Below are 23703 nucleotides of genomic sequence, written 5' to 3'. Positions count from 1 at the left end.
TTAGATCACAGATCAGCCATGATCTTATCAAATGGCGGAGCAGGCACGAGGGGCTGAATGGCCGACTCCTGTTCCTATGTTCCTATGTTCCTAACCCGCTGGTGGCTGGTGACAGAACTTTAACATCCTTCATACACATGATGAATTGATTTTATCAATGATTGACCTGCTCCACACATCAGTATGGCCATTGGCGAGATTGTCACTTTTCCGATGAATAATTAATATTGGTTTATGTTGTCTTTCAGGGCATTCACGGATTCAACAACATTCAGCCACAATGGAAGAAGACGATTCCTCAGAGGAGCTCAATCCTTCTGAGGGTGCACCGACACATGACATACAGCTATGCACCATCGCAGATAGTGGCACTTCAGTGGGTCCTGTTAGCCAGATAGTTGGGTTGTCACCTGGTGATTCACCACTTACAAGTGTTCACGAGCAGACACTGGTGGCAGGGGCAGCAGTAGAGAGTCTACGTCGGGGGGCACAATCCTCCCCAAGCTCTGCTCAGCTAGACACAGATGCTGAACCCCGGGTGCCATCGTTGAGATTGAGAATGATAGAGATACAGCTGCATTTTTGCGAGGTACTGGAAAATGTGCTATGCACACTCTCCACAATAGCGGAGAGGATGGAGGAGTCCAACTCCATCACTGGTGGAGTGGAGGTGCAGTTAACTGCGGGAATGTCTGCGGTGGAGAGAATTCTATCCTCCATTGAGCTTCAAGCACGGCTCTCTAATGAGTCCATGCAGGCCAGGACAATGGCCGTGTGGACACTGGACGCCAACATGTCTGCCGCCTTAAACAGACCATAAGACCATAAGAGATAGAAGTAGGAGTTGGTCATTTGGCCCTTTGAGCCTGTTCCACCATTTAATGAGATCTTGGCTGATCTGATTTTTACCTCAACTCCACTTTCCCGCCCTTTCCCCATATCCTTTGACTCCTTTGCTGATCAAAAATTTGTCTAACTCAGCCTTGAATGTATTCAATGACTCAGCCTCCACAGCTTTTTGGGGAAAAGAATTCCAAAGATTCATGACCCTCTGGGAGAAGAAATTCCTCCTCATTTCCATCTTAAATGGGTGACCCCTTATTCTGAGACTATGCCCCCTAGTTTTAGATTCCCCCATGAAGGGTAACATCCTCTCAGCATCTACCCTGTCGAGTCCCCTCAGAATCTTATATGTTTCAATAAGATCTCCGCTCATTCTTCTAAACTCCGGTGAGTATAGACCCAACTTGTTCAATCTTTCCCCATAAGACAACCCTTCCATACCCGGAATCAACCTAGTGAACCTTCTCTGAACTGCCTCCAATGCAAGTATATCCTTCCTTAAATAAGGGCACCAGAACTGTATGCAGTACTCCAGGTGTGGTCTCACCAGCATCCTGTACAGTTGTAGCATGACTTCCCTGCTTTTATACTCCATCCCCCTAGAAATAAAGGCCAATATTCCGTTTGCCTTCCGGATTACCTGGTGCACCTGTATGTTGATTTTTTTTGTGTTTCATGTACGAGGACACCTAGATCCCTCTGTACTGCAGCATTTTGCAGTATTTCTCCATTCAAATAATATTTTGCTTTTTTATTTTTCCTCCCAAAGTGGATGACTTCACATTTTCCTCATTATATTCCATCTGCCAAATTTTTGCCCATTCGCTTAACCTGTCAATATCCCTTTGCAGATACTTTGTGTCCTCATCGCAACTTGCTCTTCCACCTATCTTTGTATCATCAGCAAATTTGGCCACAAGACACTCTGTTCCTTCATCCAAGTCATTGATATATATTGTAAATAGTTGAGGCCCCAGCACTGATCCTTGCGGCACCCCACTAGTTACAGATTGCCATTTTGAAAATGACCCTTTTATCCTGACTCTTTGTTTTCTGTTAGTTAGCCAATCCTCTATCCATGCCAGTGTATTACCCCCAACACCATGAGCTCTTGTGCAGTAACCTTTTATGTGGCACTTTATCAAATGCCTTTTGGAAATCCAAACATACTGCATCCATTGGTTCCCCTTTATCCACCTTGCCCGTTACTTCCTCAAAGAACTCTAATAAATTTGTCAGACAGATACTTTAGCCATGGCCTTACAATGCGGCACATCCCTTCACCAGCCTGCTGTTCAGCAGAGTGGTGGGAGTGATGTTGCACCGGCCCGGGAGCGGGATGATGGCGAAAGGGGATATGGAAGTGGGGACTCAACTCAAAGTGCTCCCACCTCTCACCCGTTGCCCCCTCCTCAACCGGTACCCGAAATGCTGCCTCCTCTGCCGATGGTCGTGTCTGCCCCTGCTCAGGTGCAGGTGGAACAGTCTTTGGCGGGGCCCTCACGGGCTCCACATCCCAGAGGGCGTAGTCCAAGAGCATCTCAGCAGTCAGGGCAGGGATCTGAGAAACCTGCCACTACCTCTGCTGCAGCCACAGGGGATGCACCACGTGGAAGTGATAGGAAGAGAAAGGCTAAGGTAATTCACCAAGGGTATGCACAGGGGTGTTCGACGAAATGTCATGTTGTTAATTTTTTTTTCTTGTTTATGTATACGTGGTTGAAGGACTGGTTTGTGCAATGGAGGGGGTGGGCTGGTGTTGATGGTGGTTGTTCCAGGCGGCCTGGGTAGTTCAAAGTCTTCAATTTGCACATCTCATTATGAGAACATGTTGGAGATGAGGGAATCCCTGGCATCACAGGCAGCCAAGTGCCCTGCTGCTCTGGCGATGGGTTTCCCATCTTCATTTTCCTCGTCCTCATCCTCCTCCTTCTTCTCCTCCTCATCCTCTTCTTCAATGTTGCCGGCAGATGAGGATGCTTCATGAGTGCATTTGAGCTCCTCCACCTGTAACCCTCTCTGCTGAGTGATGTTGTGCAGGACGCAGCACATGACAATTATTCTACCCACCCTCGCTGGTAAGTACTGAAGGGCTGCACCAGATCGATCCAGGCACCTGAAGCGCATCTTCAGCATTCCTATGACTTGTTCAGTGACAGACCTGGTGGTGATGTGACTGTCGTTGTACCACTGCTGTGCCTCATTGGTGTAGTTTCTCAGAGGTGTCATGAACCACGTCTGCAGGGGGTATCCCTTGTCTCCAAGCAGCCAGCCCTTAAGTCTGTCTTGTGTATGGAAGAGATCATGAATGTTGGACTCGCACAAAATGGAGGAATCATGGCAGCTGCCGGTGGTCGCACACTAGCTGTGCATTGATGGAGTGATATCCCTTTCTGTTGATGAACATTCCTGGCTTTTGTTTTATTCGTTCATGGGATGTGGGCGTCGCTGGCGAGGCCGGCATTTATTGCCCATCCCTAATTGCCCTCGAGAAGGTGGTGGTGAGCCGCCTTCTTGAACCGCTGCAGTCCGAGTGGTGAAGGTTCCCCCACAGTGCTGTTAGGAAGGGAGTTCCAGGATTTTGACCCAGCGACGATGAAGGAATGGCGATATATTTCCAAGTCGGGATGGTGTGTGACTTGGAGGGGAACGTGCAGGTGGTGTTCCCATGTACCTGCTGCTCTTGTCCTTCTAGGTGGTAGAGGTCACAGGTTTGGGAGGTGCTGTTGAAGAAGCCTTGGCGAGTTGCTGCAGTGCATCCTGTGGATGGTACACACTGCAGCCACTGTGCGCAGGCGGTGAAGGGAGTGAATGTTTAGGGTGGTGGATGGGGTGCCAATCAAGCGGGCTGTTTTGTCCTGGATGGCGTCGAGCTTCTTGAGTGTTGTTGGAGCTGCACTCATCCAGGCAAGTGGAGAGTATTCCATCACACTCCTGACTTGTGCTTTGTAGATGGCGGAAAGGCTTTGGGGAGTCAGGAGGTGAGTCACGAACCGCAGAATACCCAGCCTCTGACCTGCTCTTGTAGCCACAGTATTTATATGGCTGGTCCAGTTAAGTTTCTTGTCAATGGTGACCCCCAGGGTGTTGATGGTGGGGGATTCGGCGATGGTAATGCCGTTGAATGTCAAGGGGAGGTGGTTAGACTCTCTCTTGTTGGAGATGGTCAGTGCCTGGCACTTGTCTGGCGCGAATGTTACTTGCCACTTATGAGCCCAAGCCTGGATGTTGTCCAGGTCTTGCTGCATGCGGGCTCGGACTGCTTCATTATCTGAGGGGTTGCGAATGGAACTGAACACTGTGTAATCATCAGCGAACATCCCCATTTCTGACCTTATGGTGGAGGGAATGTCATTGAAGAAGCAGCTGAAGATGGTTGGGCCTAGGACATGTGCAGGTCCTTGGATTGCTACTTGTGTGCAATCAATTGCGCCCTGCACCCGTGGGAAGCCAGCCAGAGAGTTAAAATCCACTGCCCTCTCAGTCTATCCGATGCCATTGCAGGGGAAATTGACGTAGATGGATGCCCTGGCAATCAAGCCATCCGTCACCTATCATATACACTTATGTGCAGACAACTGAGAGATCCTGGAGATATCACCAGTGGCGCCCTGGAAGGATCTGGAGCGGAAGAAATCAGGGCAGTGGTGACTTCAACTGCGATGGGCAATGCGTGGCTACCAGGCCCAGCCGGGAGCAGCTCTTCATGAATGAGCATGCAGATGTCTGCGACCACCTGCCAACTCAATCTGAGCCTTCATAGGCACCGCTCCTCAGATAGGTCCAGGAAGCTCAGCCTCTGCCTGTACACCCTCTCACGTGGGTAGTGCCTCCTGTGACCTCGGCCCCTCCGTTGGTCCCCTCTCTGCTCTTCTCCAGGTCCTTGTTGCCCACCTCTGTCTTGTCCACCTGCAAGTGCCAGCAGGACCTCCGGGTTTTGGTTGCGCATGTGCATCCTAACCAGTTAAACCAGGAAGTGACTACGTCAATGTTGAAAATGCATTGACAGTTTAGATGCTGAATTTTAAGTCCCCTGTTGAAAAATATTGGTGATGAATGTTAGTTTTGCTAGAATGAAGGACATCATGACATGATGATTGGATAGTATGCTAACTGACCCAGCACAACTTCTTCATATGCCTTCTGGTAAGACCAGCAGAAGGTAGGTATGCTGTTAGTGAGAGCACATTGAGGTGGTTATGAACAGCCATAGTGGTCATTCAGTTATCTTCAGTAGACATTGAAACCTAAGTTGTTTACCAGTCACTCGAAAATGAACGTGATTAGTTTGCTGGAAGGAGCAGCAGTCAGGGTTAAATGGGTACATGTGTGAATAACACTGGGATACAGCACTCGGGGATACATGTCTGTTGTTGGAGCCTGGATGCGGTCCCACTCCAAAAAGCTGGTACTTTATCCTCCCTATCCTAAAGGTTGGCTGAATGGTTTTAATGATTGTAATGTTCTTCAATGCAGAATCAAGGGAGAAGGGGTAAGAAGATTTATTCTTCCCTCCCTTCTTGAACACAGGTGTTGTATTGGCTACTATCCTGTCCCATGGTATAATTTACATATTTAAGGAAAATGGAAAAATTGTGGCCAGAGCCTCTGCTGTTTCATCTTTGACTTCTTTCAACAGCCTGTGCATGTCATTAGGGCCCAGTGACTTATCCATCTTGAGGTCTGCTAATTTTTCTGGAACCAACTCCTTTCCTACAGTTAACTCTACCAATTGTTTCATATCCTTCATACACCTTTGTTTCTTACTTCCACCATCATTTATAAAAACTGATGCGAAATATTTAATTTCTCTACCATACCTTCATCCTCCACAGTTAGACTCCCTCTTTCAACCCTGAATGGGTCCTATTCTCTCTTTAACTATATTTTACTTTTTATAGGTTTATTAAAGCCCTTATTATTTACTTTTAAATTATCTGTTAATCTCTTTTATCATATGCCCTTCTAATCTCCCAATCACCTCCTGCTACACTTCTCATATTCCTCATGATTATCTTTAGTATTGTTAGCCCTAACTTTATCTTATGCCCACCTTTAAAGTTTCAGTTTAGATTTAATCTCTCCATGGAGTTTTATATTTTGATGCACCCCTATTTTCACTTTATCGAAATATATTTAGTTTTACTGTCATCATTTCATATTTGGAAATTTCCCATTGCTGATCTGTCGCACAGTTTGCTAATTTTTTTGCCCTGTTAATTCTGGCCAGAATACCTTTTATCTCACTGAGTTTAACCTTTTTCCAATCCAGCATCCTTATCTTTGACTCTTCATTGTCCGTTACTATTCTTACATTGCTTCTTACCTTGTTTGACTAGAAACATGGGCCAAAGTTTTGTCAATGTGATATACGCTACTGTTGCACCTTTAAAAAAAGTGTTACATCCAACACTAGTCTATAGAGGGAGATGTACAGAAGTATTACTTGTACCTTTACAGGAGAAATTGGTGCACAAAATTGAGCTTACAAAAAACATTTTTGGCAGGTAACAAATGTGCAAGTACCAAAAGACATTCAGTACTCAAAAGGGTTAATCTGCGCCATTTCATTTCAGCGATGTGTGCCAGTGGCAAAACACATGCTTTGGGTGTTTTTTTTATTGCAGTTCACTGCTGTTGCGACTAGTTTACTTTGAACATAGAAGAGGTTGGAGATCTTTTATTGAAGATTTCTGAAGGTAGGAAATGGCTCTTAACGTTTAAAAAAAAATTCTGCCGACAGATATTTGAACTTACGCCTAACTGCTCCTCAGAGGGTCAGAGCGCGGGAGATTTTCAGACTCCCACCGCCCCACACCCCTTCCACCCAACATCAGCAGTACGCAGTAGGAGGTGTGGCATTCTCTACCGCAACCCATTCTCGTGCTTCTTCTAGGTGCCACCTGAAGCTGCACAGAAGGTCATCGGACTGAGGTGCCCCTTATCCCATGGCAGCTGGCTCCTGGCATGGACCTGCTGCTGGCTGCATCTCTGGAGACTGCTCTTGGGCAGCCTGGTTTCGCCTCCCATGTTCCACTGGCATGGTCCTCTGAGGGCTATGGCTGGAGACCTGACATGTGCTACTGTGCTGGGGGATGGAAATACCACGTGGCTGCAACTCCTGGATGGCTTTGGTCCTCATCATCCTCTGCACCATCATCTTCCTCTTGTGCCACCCACTGCTGTTGTGGATCTTCTGGAAAGGAGAGTAGAAGGCAAGAGTGGATGAGCACCACTCCTTGTGACTAAGGAGACAGTGGAGAGGCCCATTTTTTGGGAGCAAGGTGTATACTGTGGGGGGAGTGTCACCCATAGTCGCAAGGTGTGTCATGGGACTATACTTAAATAATATAAATATTGAAATGAGGCCTCTGCATGCCAGTAACATGGCCTCATTTTTTGGTCTCAAATCGTGCTGAATTGGCTATGCGAGCACCTGATTTTGCAGTCCCCACCCCACCAGCAAGGCCTTGCAAAATAAGCCCTTTAAAGTTCTAACCGGTTCCTAACAGCTCTTCTCTTGAATTAGAATTTTTTTTTGTATATAAATTCTTACAGAAGGGGACCAATAGCTGAGTGTCAGTGGAGGCAGCACTTTGTGAACAGTCAATGTTCACGGTGTGAGCAAACAGTTATTATTGTTTGAATGTAATTCTTATGAATAATTTATAACGTTGTACATATTTAGTGTAATATCATGTTAAAAAACGATCGTGACGTTACCATGGCAACAAAGAGTTGTCATTTCAACCCCACACTGCCCTCTGATTAGACAGGGTGCACAATGTTCTCTAGACGCAAGATTTGTCTCTCCACCTTCACAGTTGAGAGTTTTGAGTGAGCTGCCATTTTAGGAAACCACAGTGCTGCCTTTTCAATCAGGCCTTGTTCGGTGGCTGAATTGAGCTCCATTGAGATAAACTAATTAGCCCTTTTCACCAAGGATAAGTACATTTATATTTGAACTGAATCGATCCAATATGAGAGTGGGATATGTTTTCAAGTCCTTGCTGGCAGTAGATAATGTTCTCTGCCATTGCCGCATACTCAGAAAATTGCCCTTCTGGTATAGTTGGCTAAAATGAGCAGTTTAAAAAAAGAAAATGTTGTCAGGATGTGAGGAATGCGAACTAAACCAAATAAAAGTTCAGTAGTATGGGAACCACAAATTTAAAATCCCTTCCTATCTTTGTCAGTGATATGACGCTTGGACATTTACCATGACCTTATGGACATGTTACTAAACTTTAATTTGAGGAATAATTCCATTCTTAGAGTTGTCTGTTTATCACATCACAAAATCACAAGATAATTATGGATGAGGTGGACAATACCTTGGCTCATCCATCGAAAAAGATCCTACAATCTCCCCATTTTAGCATCCAATTATTTCTTAAATAGTGGCTTTTGTTTCTACTGCTCCATCTGGAAGTGCGTTCTAAGTGATAATCACTTAATGAGTGAAGAAGAACTTCCTGATATCGGTTTTAACTCCCGGTGAGATTTTAATTCCCGGGCCTCATTTAAATATTGCCGTGAGTCTCCCGCCCAAATTTGGCGGGAATTGCTACCTGGCTGGCAGGCGGGAGTGGGATTCGGGCAGCAGGAGGCCGCCACCAGATATCCGAGGGAACGGTCCCCAGGAAAAGGTAAGCGGTCAGCTGGGGCGTCTCGAGGTGATCGCAGCCGGGCAGAGGGGAGGAAGCTTGGCACAAGAGAGGCCCAAGGTTTCATTGTGGGGCTCGGAGGAGCACACCTTCTCCTCGCGGCCCACAAGCAAACCAAGAAAGAATTCATTTCACTAACTTTTCTGGGCCTCTTCTGGCCCCGCTCCTGCTTGCCGCCAGGTTTCACTGGTGGCTCTTGCACTCAGTGCGACTCGCAAATCCCGAGTTAGAATGACGTCAGGGTCCTAAGTGCGTCATGTGCCAGTAAGTGTGAGGTGATTCATTTTGGTAAAAGAAAAAACATCAGTAATTAAAGTCTGAATGGAAATAGGTTCGGTGCTGTGGAAGGGCAGTGGGATTTGGTGGTACAAGTTCACTGGACTTTTAAAGGCAGCACCTCAGGTTGAAAAGGCCTTAAAAAAAAAGCTAGGTTTTATTAGAAGAGGTATATAATATAAAAGCTAAGAGTTAATGATGTGCCTACATAAAACCTTAATAAAGATGGTTAGAGTATACAGCAGCTTCCCACTCAAACCAAAGTTAAAATCACTGTCAGGGCCCGATGACATCATCGGACCGCAATTAGCATATGCGAATTTGGACCGTTAGGCAGTATTGGGTTCCAAGTTATAGGAAGAATATTGACACTTCAGAGAGGGCTGAAAGCAAATTCACTAGAATGCTGCCTGATATGAAGATATATAAATATGAAGAACTGGGGCTTTTTTCATTAGAATAACACAGATTACGGGGCGATATGATAGAAATGTTCAAAATTATGAAAGGATGCATCAGGGTAGATAGAAACAGACTGTTCCTAGTAGTTAAGGGATCTAGAATAAGGGGCCAGAGATACAAGATTAAATGTAAGAGATTTAGAACAGAGGGCAGGATAAACGTCTTTACACAGACAGTTGTGAAGCTGTGGAATTCACTTCCAGGAATGGTGGTTGAGGTAGAAACTTTGGCGGGGGGGGGGGAATGGGGCGTATTTCAACAACCAGCAGTTTTCCCACCCCCTCACAGCATTATGAGCCCACACTGATTTTAACTGCAGGGCTTCATTAATTTGCAACCGGTCAAATTCCCGTCTAGAATAAACAGGAAGCAGCAGCTGGCCCTTAACTGCCCGTCAGTATTCAGGCAAGTGTGGAGATCTCGCGGTAGGTAAGGGGGGGGGATACGGGGCAGGGGAGGCCTAAACTTTCCTCGTTTAGTGCCTGGATAAGCACACTCCTACGGTTGGAAAAATAAACTTACCTGGAGGCCCTCTTCAGCTTCCCGATCCTTTTCACGCTGGCGTTCAGCTGGTGGGAAAAGCCACAGCAGCTTCCCACTCAGGTCAAAGTTAAAATCACCGTCGGGGCCCGATGACATCATCGGACCACAATTAGCATATGTGAATTCGGACCTTGCTGGCTTTGGGCTACAGGAAGGATATTGATACTCTAGGGAGAAAGCTCACCTTTCCTGAAGTGTCTGTAAAAATTGGATATGGTGGGTTCTGGGCAGTTTTCTGGCAGGTAAGTTAACCAGGACATTTTAACTGCTCACCCGCCTGGTTACTGCTGGGTGGGCAGGGTTAAAATCCTCCTCCCCGCTGGGTCAACATTCAAGATTAGATTGAACAGGTGGTTGAAGAAAAAAGGGATGAAGCAATATCGGAACAGGTTGGGTAAACGTGATTGGGACTATTTGATCGTGTGCAGGGTAAACACCGACATGGACTGGTAGGGCCAAATTGCCTGTTTCTGTGTTGTAACTTCTATGTATTTCTATATCTCTTTCAACAGACTGCCACGAAATGCAGCAAATACTTAGTTAAAATGTTAAAAAACAATTATAATCAATTTCTGATTCTGTAGGATGTATAGGAAAAGAGATTTGCGATCAAAAGGAAAAAAAAACAGATCTGGCCTTGAGACAGGGCCTGAATAGGTTAAGTTTTGTTTCTATATTATTATATCCGTAAAACAGAGAGGATTGAATTAGAAAGAGGATTAAAAATTAAAGTCGGGATTTAACAACGGCCTTGTAATGATACCTGTCTTTTCACCTCTGGGATCTGGATATGACTCCAGCACAGACTGAAGGGTGAGTGTCTTGTTTTTGTCACTGTAAGTATCTCATGTATGTTAGGGGAGTCACATATTGCAAAATGGTGTACCCTGGTCTGTGATTTCTGTTCATTAATTGGAAAATCATAGGCTGGGATGTGAAATCTTTTGATATGCATTCCCAGCAGTGCCAAAACAGAAAATCCCCCTTCAAGTGTTTCAGGGCTTCAGTCCTTAGCAGTGATGTCTCCCTTCAACATTCACAAAAAGAGCATGGGGGAAAAATTCGATAAGGGTCCGTTTTGGGAGGTGGTAGCGCATCACACCCAACAAACCCTATGCAGGCAGGACACAAGTTTGGACCCACCGGAGCACTTACCTGCAATCAGCCTTCCTTTCCAGGCCTTACACGTGGAATCAATGCAATTTGCACTTTCTACCACCAGAGGGAGCACAATCTCTTAAAGGGAGGATGTTTCTTCGAAATCTCTTAAAGGCAGCTGGTGCCTGTTATTTGCTGAAAATAACAGTCTACTGTCTGCACGGAGTCTGAACAGAGATCAGACATCACGCACCTAAAACACAGATGCAGGCCCCATTTCCTATGTATACACACTAATGAGTTATGTTAAAACATTGAATAAAGGTTGCGCACTACTAAATCCCACATTCTCCAATCTGCATGCCAGACCTCACCAATCTGCTGATCTGAGTTGGTACCAGGCCTGCGAGAGTGCGTGTACCAAGGTTCTCTGCTGATGCACTGGAGACCTTGGGTGCAAAAGGTGGACAGAAGGAGGGACATCCTATATCCGCAGTTGGGTGTGGGGGGGGGGGGGCGCAAGAGGCCCTTCAGACATATACTCAAACGACAGTGGGAGGCAGCGGGGGATGAAGTCAGTGCCAGGCACACAGCCTCATGAACATGGATGCAGTGCAGGAAGAAGTTCAATGCTTTGATATGAGTGGTCAAGGTGAGTGAGGTCAACTGTCAAGTGGCGTCTCCTACAAACTGCACCACGCACTACACCCCCATCCCCCACATACCAATAAACTCTTTCCATCAGTACTCAACTCTTCCAACCAGATACTTCCTCTCACCCTTACACATTACCACTGTCTCAAACCGCCCACCCACAACTCATAGGCCACACACACTGGCAGCTATTCAACCATGACAGGCACATCACCCAGACACACATCCTCCTTTTTTGCAGGAGAAGGTGGCGCATATCAGGAGGCAGCAAGTGGCAGTGGCATTCAGCCCCTCGAGCCTGTTCCATCATTCAATGATATCATGGTGGACCTGTGACCTAACTCCATATACCCGCCTTAGCCCTATATCCCTTAATACCCTTGGTTCGCAGAAAACTATCAATCTCAGATTTAACATTCACAATTGAGCTAGCATCAACAGCCGTCTGCAGAAGATCGTTCCAAACATCTCCCACCCTTTGCATGTGGAAGCATTTCCTAACTTCACTCTTGCATGTTCTGGCTCTAAATGTTAGGCTATGTCCCCTAGTATTCAATTGTTCTGGGATTTTAAAATGCGAAGGATTCGAAAATGTCATTTCCACACCACCTGAGGAAGGGGGAAGCCTCCGAAAGCTTGTGGGATTAAAAATAAAATTGTTGGACTATAACTTGGTGTTGTAAAATTGTTTACAATTGTCAACCCCAGTCCATCACCGGCATCTCCACATCATGACACAAAGATAGGCAGCATTGTAAGCAATGTAGATGGAAGCATAAAATTACAGAGAGATATTAATAGATTAAGTGAATGGGCAAAACTGTGGCAAAAGGATTTCAGTGTCGGCAAGTGTGAGGTCACCCACTTTGGACCTAAAAAGGACAGATCAGAGTACTTTCTAAATGGTGAAATGCTCAAAACAGTGGAGGTCCAAAGAGACTTAGGGGTCCATGTATATAGATCATTAAAATGTCATGGACAGGTATAGAAAATAATCAAAAGCTGGCCTTTATATTTAGAGGACTAGAATCCAAGGGGGTAGAAGTTATGCTACAGCTATACAAAGCCCTGGTTAGACCACACCTGGAGTACTGTGTTCAGTTCTGGGCACCGCACCTTAGGAAAAATATATTGGCCTTGGAAGGAATGCAGTGTAGATTTACTAGAATGATATCTGGACCCTAAGGGTTAAATTGCGAGGAGAGATTACACTAACAATGATTGTATTCACTGGAATTTAGAAGATTAAGGGGTGATTTGATCGAAGCTTTCAAGATATTAAGGGGAAATGATAGGGTAGACAGAGAGAAACTATTTCCACTGGTTGGGGAGTCCAGGACTAGAGGACATAGCCTAAAAATTAGAGCCAGGGCTTTTGGCAGTGAAGTTAGGAAACACTTCTACAGAAGTGGTAGAAATTTGGAACTCTCTTCTGCAAATGGCAGTTGATGCTAGCTCAATTGTTAATTTTAAATCAGAGATTGATATATTTTTGTTAGCCCCATATCCCTTAATACCTTTGGTTAAGATAAGTATATGGAGTTAGGTCACAGATCAGGCATGATCTCATTGAACGGCGGAACAGGCTTGAGGGGCTAAATAGTCTACTCCTGTCCCTATCATCCTATGTTCCTATGTTCCACTGGATTTAATAATTGCCTCAATACTGTGATTGTGTCAAAGAATTGCCACACATAATCTGGTGAGAGGTTCTTAATTTTGTTTTGTACTCAGGATGTAGATGACACTGACAAGACCATATTTATTGCCCATCTCTAGTTGCCTTGAGAGTGTGGTGGTGAGCTGTCTTCTTTGCTTCATAGTGAATGCTTATACCAGTGTTGTTCAATAAAAATTACATTGAATTACATAGAATTTACAGCGCAGAAACAGGCTAATCAGTCTCACTGGTCAATGCCAGCGTTTATGCTCCACACGAGCCTCCTCCTATTCTACTTCATCTCACCCTATCAGCATATCTTTCTACTCCTTTCTCCCTCATGTTTGAATCTAGCTTCCCCTTAAATGCATCTATGCTATTCGCCTCAACTACTCCTTGTGATAGCGAGTTTCACCTTCTCACCACTCTCTGAGTAAAGGGATGCAGCTACAGCAACATTGTTTTAGCCACAATAATTTTACCAGAAAATGCCTTACATACTCTCACACAATACAGGTAAATGTACTTCACGTGTATATTCACCACCACCAGTCAGTAACCAAGGAAGTAAAGCCTCAGAATGACTAAAACACACTCTCACAGTCTGCTTTTTGTCTTGCCATTTTGCCAACATATGCCATGTTAATATGAGTATTGAGATCACATGCCCAATGATGGGGTCCATTACTCATTTTTTACTTACTAATCGGAAATGCAATTATCCACATCTGGAATCCCAATTAGTCACATGTGGCTAATGGCTAAAGTGTTGGACCACACTCGATTACACAACTGAAGTGGCTTGTTTGGCCACTTCGGAGGGTATTGAAAGTCAATCACATAAGTGTAGCACTGAAGTCACAAATAGACCAGACTGGATAGGAGTGGCAGGTTTCATTTCCTGAAGGATATTACTGAACTAGATGAATATTTACAAGAATCCAACTTCATGACCACTTATTCTGGTGCCAACCTACAAATCGCCAGATTTATTCAATTCAATGTCACAAGTTGACTTGGTAGGATTTGAACACACAGGATAAGGGCCGTTATTGGACAAGGGTAGCGTGATGTGCTATTACCCTGCACCCAATGACCCCTGCACAGGCAGGGCGCAAGTTTCGGCAGGCAGGAGGACTCACCTGTAATCAGCATTCCATTCCAGGCCTTGGATGTGGAATCAATGCAATTTGCACTTTCCACCACCAGGAGGAGCTCAATCTCTTAAAAATCTCGTCTGAGAAATCTCTTAAAGGTATCTGGTACCTGTTATTTGCTGAAAATAACAGTCTGCTGTCTGCACGAAGTCTGAACGGAGATCAGACATTGCACATGTAAAACACAGATGCAGGTCCCATCCCCATGTTTACACACTGATGAGTTATGTTAAAACATTGAATCAAGGTTGCACACTACTAAATCCCACATCCTCCAATCTGCATGCCAGACCTCACCAATCTGCCGATCTGAGTTTGTACCAGGACTGTGAGAGTGCGTGCACCAAAGTTCTCTGCTGACGCACTAGAGACCTTGGGTGCAAGAGGTGGAGAGAAGGAGGGACATCCTATATCTGCAGGTAGGGGGGGACAAGAGGCCCAACAGACATAAATCCAAAAGGCAGTAGGAGGCAGCGGGGGACAAAGTCAATGCCAGGCGCACAGTGTCATGAACATGGATGCAGTGCAGGAAGAAGTTCAATGCTTTGACATGAGTGGTCAAGGTGAGTGAGGTCAACTGTCAAGTGACATCTCATACCAACTACACCACGCACTACACCCCCCATCACCCACCTACCAACAAACTCTTTCCATCAATACCCAACTCTTCCAATCAGATGCTTCCTCTCACCCTTACACATTACCACTGTTTCAAGCCACCCACACACAAATCACAGACCTCACACATGGGCAGCTGTTCAACCATGACAGGGACATCACCCAAACACATGTCCCGCTTTCTTGCAGGAGAAGGTGGCACATATCAGGAGGCAGGAAGTGGCAGTGGCATTTAGCCCCTCGAGCCTGTTCCACCATTCAATGAGATCATGGTGGACCTGTGACCTAACTCCATATACCTGCCTTACCACCATATCCCTTAATACCCTTGGTTCACAGAAATCTGTCAACCTCAGATTTAACATTCACGAGTGAGCTAGCATCAATTGCCATCTGCAGAAGAGCGTTCCAAACGTCTCCCACCCTTTGCATGTAGAAGCATTTCCTAACTTCACTCCTACACGTCCTGGCTCTAAATGTAACGCTTTGTCCCCGCGTCCTAGTATTCAAGTCTAGGAGACCTCCAAAAACAGTTACAAATGTCTTGGCAGCCAGAAGCAATAATCCAGTCACTGACCTGTAAATCTTGCATGGCCCCTTTAAATAATGCTGCTGGAGGGTCCTCCAGGCACTCTAAGACATGTTCAGATGGTCGGGATTAAGACTGTGTGTTGAGATGAGCGTTAAGTCCCAAAATGGTGTCTATCGCTTTAAATCAGCGTTGCACACTGATTGAAGCTATTTTCTCCCTACTTTACATGATTCCAGTGTTCGTTATCTGCGCCTGCGCTAACTCCTATACCAAGATGGTGTCCAGCGCACGCCACGCTGGAAACGGCGTGCCTGCGCATCTAAGACGCCATCTTGGATGTCGGAGAGGCCATGTAGCGCCGAAACAATAGGCGATACACTGCCCAATTTAGCGCCCACAATCTCAGGGTTGATAGTCCAGACACGGCACTACTGTAGCAGTAGAATAAAATGCAGAAGAGTAAAACAAAACCTGCCTGATTCCACCCTATTAATAGTGATAGAAAATTTGGCAAATATGGCACCAAAATTTTACAATCCACCTGCCAGGCAGTGTTGATGAAGCAGATGAGCCTGCAGCTTCCAAAGGTTGCTGTCTCTCTCCCTGATTTAAGGAGGACTCAAATTATTTTCAACCTTTGGGTTTCACTAAAGCACCACTGAACCTCAAATGAGAAGGGACGTCTAATTTACCTTTGAACTTGGAGGATGATTTTGGTTATTTCAAAGGTTTTAAGGGGATATTTCTAATTAGAGTAAACTTTATGAATTTGCACTCTCAGTGAACTAAAATGAAAGGACGAAAGTCCTGCAGATCTGGTTGGCCTACACTCTGAATTCCCAGTATGCATTTGCAGCATCTGAAGCTCCTCACCAGGAGCACAAATTCATAAAGTTACCCTGTTGTCTCTTTCATGAGTTCTTCCACGCCATATTTGTCCGGGCGCTGTAGAGGCGCCATGGCGGCCACTTAAAACAGGCTAATAAGGGGCCTTATGCCTGGCATATGATACGTCCTGGAAATTTGTTTGCTATATGCTCAGGATTACCTGGTCAACATGCGGGTGTGCTCTTCCCAGCTCCTTAGTACTGCTGCCGGCCTGCACTCAACCCCCTTTCCGGTTCCCCCCCACCCAGGACTTACCTTGGGGCTGATCCAGGTGAGGCATAGGACCAGAGCAGCAAGGCACTGACTGCTGTCCTGAAATATTTCGGGTGGTCCTCAGGCCGGCCTGTTCTGGTGCATGCAGCATGCTACCACATAGTTTGTGCCTGAAAACGGATGTGAACCAGTTTAGCCCCCTTCATGTTTTGGATTCACAACTCTGTTAAATTAGTGGACAGAGGAATAGCATATGAATGCATTAAGCATCCATCCACTATCATGACTAGTAATTTCCAAATGTAAGGAATCTTACAACACCAGGTTATAGTCCAACTGTTTTATTTGAAAATCACAAGCTTTCGGAGGCTTTCTCCTTCGGCCTTCGAGACACACGACAACGCAAAATTGTCGAACAGAAATTGATAGCCAAGTTCCGCACCCATGAGGACGGCCTCAACCGGGATCTTGGGTTCATGTCACGCTACACGTAACCCCACCAGTGAAAAAAAGTTATCTGTTTTTAACACAACGGGTCATTCTCTGTCTTTCTCTTCCTTTCGGATGTTTCTCTCTCTCTCTCTGTCTGTCTTTTTTGTTCTGGCCGTTTGTGTATTCGGTGGTCCTGTAGGTAACATCACTCTGTCTGAACACTTTGATTGCCTTGACAACGGGCAGTTGGAAAGATTATCTGTAATCACCAGGTATTGTTCTCTGAATATAAATGCGGCAACCTTCCATGGAATCCCACACTTGCTCACCTGACGAAGGAGAAAGCCTCCGAAAGCTTGTGATTTTCAAATAAAACAGTTGGACTATAACCTGGCGTTGGAAGATTCCTTACATTTGTCAACCCCAGTCCATCACCGGCATCTCCACATCATAGTAATTTCCAGCCTTTAATGTCTAATTATCTTACCTAATGGAAGTTGCTTACTGACCCCATTTCAAAATAATGAGCAGTCATCTTTAACAGACTGAGTTCCTTTTTTTAATTAAATATAGAATTAAACTCACATTTTTCTATCTACCTGTAGAGTGTTTCTCTGGAATTTGTTTTTTTTAAGTATTTCTTCCTTCCCCAAGCACTGCCCCAGTTTCACCTGTCCTGTGGCCTCTCCAAATTATTGTTTGTTTATTTTTATCCTGTCCCTGGCTTCATGTCCACATGGTCTCAAATACTCATCTTCTGATGGACCGATCCTTTCCAAATCATAGCTAACAAGACCTTTCCTAGGGCAAAATCAATGATTTGATGTTTACAACAACAATAACTTGCATTTATATAGCGCCTTTAATGTAGTAAAATGTCCCAAGGCGCTTCACTGGAGCTTTGTCAGACAACATTTGACACTGAGTCACATAAGGAGATATTAGGATAGGTGACCAAAAGCTTGGTAGGTTTTAAGGAGAGTCCTAAAGGTGGAGAGGGAGGTAGAGAGGCGGAGAGGTTTAGGGAGGGAATTCCAGAACTTAGGGCCTAGGCAGCTGAAGGCACGGAAGCCAATGGTGGAGTGATTAAAATCGGGGGATACGCAAGGGGCCAGAATTGGAGGAGCGCAGAAATCTCGGTGGGTTGTAGGGTTGGAGGAGGTTACAGAGATAGGGAGAGGTGAGGTCATGGAGGGATTTGAAAACAAGGATGAGAGTTTTAAAATCGAGGCGTTGCCAGACCGGGAGCTACTGTAGGTCTTTGGCACAGGGGTGGTGAATGGGACTTGGTGCGAGTTAGGATGCGAGCAGCAGACTTTTGAATGAGCACAAGTATAGTGAGGGTGTAAGGTGGGAAGCCGGCCAGGAGAGCATTGGAATAGTCCAGATTAGAGGTAACAAAGGCATGGATGAGGGTTTCAGCAGTGGATGAGCTGAGGCAGCGGAGGAGACGGGCGATGTTACAGATGTGGAAGTAGGCGGTCTTGGTGATGGAGCGGATATGTGGTCGGAATCTCAGCTCAGGGTCAAATAAGACGCCAAGATTGCAAATGGTCAGGTTCAGCCTCAGACAGTGGCCAGGGAGAGGGACGGAGTCGGTGGCTAGGGATCAGAGTTTGTGGCGGGACTGAGGACAATGGCTTCAGTCTTCCCAATATTTAATTGGAGCAAATTTCTGCTCATCCAATATTGGATGTCGAACAAGCAGCGTGACAAATCAGAGATAATGGATGGGTCGAGAGAGGTGGTGGTGAGGTAGAGCTGGGTGTTCTCAGCGTACATGTGGAATCTGACATTGTGTTTTTGGATGATGTCACCGAGGGGCAGCATTTAGATTAGAAATAGGAGGGGGCCAAGGATAGATCTTTGGGGGATTCCAGAGGTAACAGTGCGGGACAAAATGAGGCTATTTAATTCATCGTGCCTGTGCCAGTGCTAATTCTTCAACTGGAGCGTGGCGCTATTAGCAGCCATGCCTTGACTTTACAGGCCCCGTGCTCTGGAATACCTTTCCACTTCTTGACCTACCTACCTCCCTCTCCTCCTTTAAAACCCTCCTTAATATCCATCTCTTTGACCAAGCTTTTGGTCACCCCTCCTAATACCTCCTTCTTTGGCTTGGCATCTGTTTTTGTCTGATTATGCCACTGTGAAGCACCTTGGGATGTTTTTCTAGATTAAAGGCACTATATTAATGCAAGTTGTTGTTGTTGCTTTATACTCTAATCTTTATGTACTCAAATTCTCTGTCCTTTCTCTGTGTCCTTTTATATTCTTCCTTTTCAAATACTTATCTAATCTCTTTTAAATTATGTTTCAGTCTTTGCCTCAATAGCCACTTGTGGTAAAGCATTTCATATTCTAATAATCCTTTGTATGAAAATATTTCTCCTAATCTCCTCCTTCATTTTTCTAGTGATGATCCTCAGACTGCCTCCTCCTCACTACCAATTTGCCATCTTAGCAGAAGTTGCTTAGCTGCTTTTGAAGTGATATTAAAATATAAAGTGTATATTTCATGCCCAACTACAAGTTGTTCCCAGCAAGCTCCCATAAAGTAATATTTAAAATATAGAAAATTGAACAAGACAGATCTCCGATTCGTCATACCCATTCCTTCGATCTGCTATTATTCTATTTGTCATCATCACACAAAAATTCTGTTGCCACAATTGAAATAATGTAATTAATAAATTGATTTAACACCCTATCAGTGATTTTCTATTTTCTGGATCAACTGACCGAAGCGGGTTAAGTGACCAAAACAAGTTAGCTGCCCGAAGCGTGTTAACTGACCGAAACAGGTTAACTGACCGAAGTGGGTTAACCGACTGAAACAGGTTAGCTGCCCAAAGTGGGTTAACTGACCAAAACGGGTTAACTGACAGAACCGGTTTAACTGACCAAAACAGGTTAACTGACCAAAGTGGGCTAACTGACAGAAATGGGTTAACTGCCATAATGGGTTAACTGACCAAAACAGGTTAATTGATCGAAGGGGGTTAACTGACCAAAATGGGGTAACTGACTGAAGCAGGTTAACTGATTGAGATATGTTAACTGACCAAAATGGGTTAACTGACCGAAGCAGGATAGCTGACCGAAACAGGTTGACTGTCCCAAAATGGGTTAACTGACCGGAGTGGGTTAACTCATCAAAATAGGTTAACTGGCTGAAATGGATTAACTGACAGAACCGGGTTAACCATCCAAAATGGGTTAACTGTCCGTAATAGGTTAACTAACCGAAACGGGTTAACTGACTGAAGTAGATTCACTGACTGAAGCGGGTTAACTGACCAAAGTGGGTTAACTGACCAAAGTGGGGTTAACTGACTAAAACAGGTTAACTGACTGATATGGATTAACTGAGCGAAACAGGTTAACTGACCTAAGAGGGTTAACTGACCAAAACGGATTAACTGACCCAAAACGTGTTAACTGACTGTAATGGGTTAATTGACCAAAGCGGGATAACTGATCGAAACAGGTTAACTGACCAAAACAGGTTAACTGATCAAAGTGACTTAACTGACCGAAATATGTTAACTGACTGAAGGGGGTTAAATGAACAAAATGGGTTAAGTGACCAAAGCGGGTTAACTGATCGAAACAGGTTAACTGCCCAAAGCGGGTTCACTGACCAATATGGGTTAACTGACCAAAACAGATTAACTGATCAAAGTGAGTTAACTGACCGAAATATGTTAACTGACTGAAGGGGGTTAACTGACCCAAATATGTTAACTGACTGAAGGGGGTAAATTGACCGTAATGGGTTAACTGACCGATGTGGGTTAATTGACCGAAATGGATTAATTGACTGAAGCAGGTTAACTGACCAAAATAGGCTAACTAACCGAATCGGATTAACTGACCGAAGCGGATTAACTGATCGAAACAGGTTAACTGACTGAAGAGGATTAACTGACCAAAACGGGTTAACTGACCCGAAATGGGTTAACTGACTGGAGTGGGTTAACTCACCAAAATAGGTTACATAAAAACATAGAAACATAGAAAATTTACAGCACAGAAGGAGGCCATTCAGCCCATCGTTTCTGTGCCGGTCGAAATAGAGCTACCCAGCCTAATCCCACTTTCCAGCACTTGATTCACAACCTTGTAGCTTATGACACTTCAAGTGCATATCCAAGTGCTTTTTAAATGTGATGAGGGTTTCTGCCTCTACCACCCTTTCAGGTAGAAAGTTCCAGACCCCCACCACCCTCTGGGTGAAAACATTTTTCCTCAACTCCTCTCTAATCCTTCTACCAATCACTTTAAATCTATGCCCCCTGGTTATTGACCTCTCTGCTAAGGGAAATAGGTCTTTCCTGTCCGCTCAATCTAGGCCCCTTGTAATTTTATATACCTCAATAAAATCACCCCTCAGCCTCCTCTGTTCCAAAGAAACCAACCCCAGCCTATCCAATCTTTCCTCATAGCTAAAATTCTCCAGTCCTGGCAACATCCTCGTAAATCTCTTCCATACCCTCTCTAGTGAAATCACATCTTTCCTGTAATGTGGTGACCAGCACTGTACGCAGTACTCAAGCTATGGCCTAACTAGTGTTTTATACAGTTCTACCATAACTTCCCTGCTCTTATATTCTATGCCCCAGCTAATAAAGGAAAGTATCCCATATGCCTTCTTAATTACCTTATCTACCTGTCCTGCTACCTTCAGGTATCTGTGGACATGCACTCAAAGGTCCCTCTGTTTCACTACACCTCTCAGTATCCTCCCATTTATTGTGTACTCCTTTGCCTTGTTTGTCCTCCCCAAATGCATTACCTCACATTTCTCCAGATTGAATTCCATTTGCCACTTTTCTGCCCACCTGACCAGTCCATTGATATCTTCCTGCAGTTTACAGCTTTCCTCCCCACTATCAACCACATGGCCAATTTTCATGTCATCTGCAAACTTATTAATCATGCCCCCTATATTTAAGTCTGAATCATTGATATAAATCACAAAAAGCAAGGGACCTAGTACTGAGCCCTGCGGAACCCCACTGGAAACATCCTTCCAGTCACAAAAACTCCCCTCGACTGTTACCCTTTGCTTCCTGCCACTGAGTCAATTTTGGATCCAACTTGCCACTTTCCCTTGGATTAACTGGTTTCCCTTTGGTTAACTGACCAAATTGGATTAACTGACAGAACCGGGTTAACTGACCAATATGGGTTAACTGATCGAAGCGGGTTAACTGGCCAAAATTGGGTAACTGACCGAAGTGGGTTAACTGACCAAAATATGTTAACTGACCGAAACAAGTTAACTGACTGAAGCAGGTTAACTGACCGGAGCGGGTTAACTTACCGAAATAGGTTAATTGACCAAAATGGATTAACTGACAGAACCGGAATAACTGACTGAAATGGGATAACTGACCGGAGTGGGTTAACTGACCAAAGTGTGTTAACTGACCGTTTTGGGTCAATTGACCAAAACAGGTTAACTGACCGAAGTGGGTTAGCTGATTGAACCGGATTAACTGAACAAAATGGGTTCACTGACCTGAAATGAGTTAACTGAACGAAGTGGGGTTAACTGACTGTAATGGGTTAACTGACCGATGTGGGTTAACTGATCGAAATGGATTAATTGACCAAAGCATGTTAACTGACTGGAACAGGTTAACTCACTGAAATAGTTTAACTGACTGAAATGAAATAACTGACAGAACTAGGTTAACTGACCGAAATGGGATAACCAACCAAAGCAGGTTAACCGACCAAAGCGGGTTAACGGATCGATATGGGTTAAGTGACCAAAACAGGTGAACTGACTGAAGTGGGTTGACTGACCGAAATGGGTTAACTGACCGAAGCGGGTTAGCTGACCAAAATGGATTAACTGACCAAAACGGGGTTAACTGACTATAATGGGTTAACTGACTGAAATGGGTTAACTGACTGAAGTGTAATAACAGAACGAAGTGCGATAACTGACTGAAGCAAGTTAACTGGCAGAACCGGGTTAACTGCCCGAAGCGGGTTAACTGACTGAAACAGGTCAACCGACCGATATGGCTTAACTGATCGAAATAGGTTAACTGACCTAAGAAGGTTAACTGACAGAAATGGTTTAACTGACCGAAACAGGTTAATTGACCGAAGCAGGTTATCTGACAGAAGTGATTTAACTGACCAAAATGGGTTAACTGACTGAAGTAGTTAACTGACCGAAATATATTAACTTACCGAAACGGGTAAACTGACCGAAACGGGTTAACTGATAGAAGAGTGTGAACTGACTGAAATGGGTTAAATTACCCGAAATGGGTTAACTGACTGAAGCGGGTTAACTGACCGAAATTGATTAATTGACCGAAGCAGGATAACTGACCAAAATGGATGAACTGACTGAAGCGGGTTAACTGACTGAAGCTGACAATGTAAATGGAATAGTAAAATTTAAAGGGGGTGCAGGAACAGAGGGACCTGGGGGTGTATGTACATAAATCTTTGAAGATGGCAGGACAAGTTGAGAAGGCTGTTAAAAAGGCATATGGGATTCTTGGCTTTATAAATAGAGGCATAGAGTACAAAAGCATGGAAGTTATGCTAAACCTTTATAAATCACTGGTTAGGCCCCAGCTAGAGTATTGTGACCAATTCTGGGCACCACACTTTAGGAAGGATGTCAAG

Source organism: Heptranchias perlo, chromosome 2 (assembly GCF_035084215.1).
Source record: "Heptranchias perlo isolate sHepPer1 chromosome 2, sHepPer1.hap1, whole genome shotgun sequence".
Lineage (NCBI taxonomy): Eukaryota > Metazoa > Chordata > Chondrichthyes > Hexanchiformes > Hexanchidae > Heptranchias > Heptranchias perlo.
The sequence above is the reverse complement of the archived record's forward strand: the minus strand, read 5'-3'. Positions refer to the sequence as shown.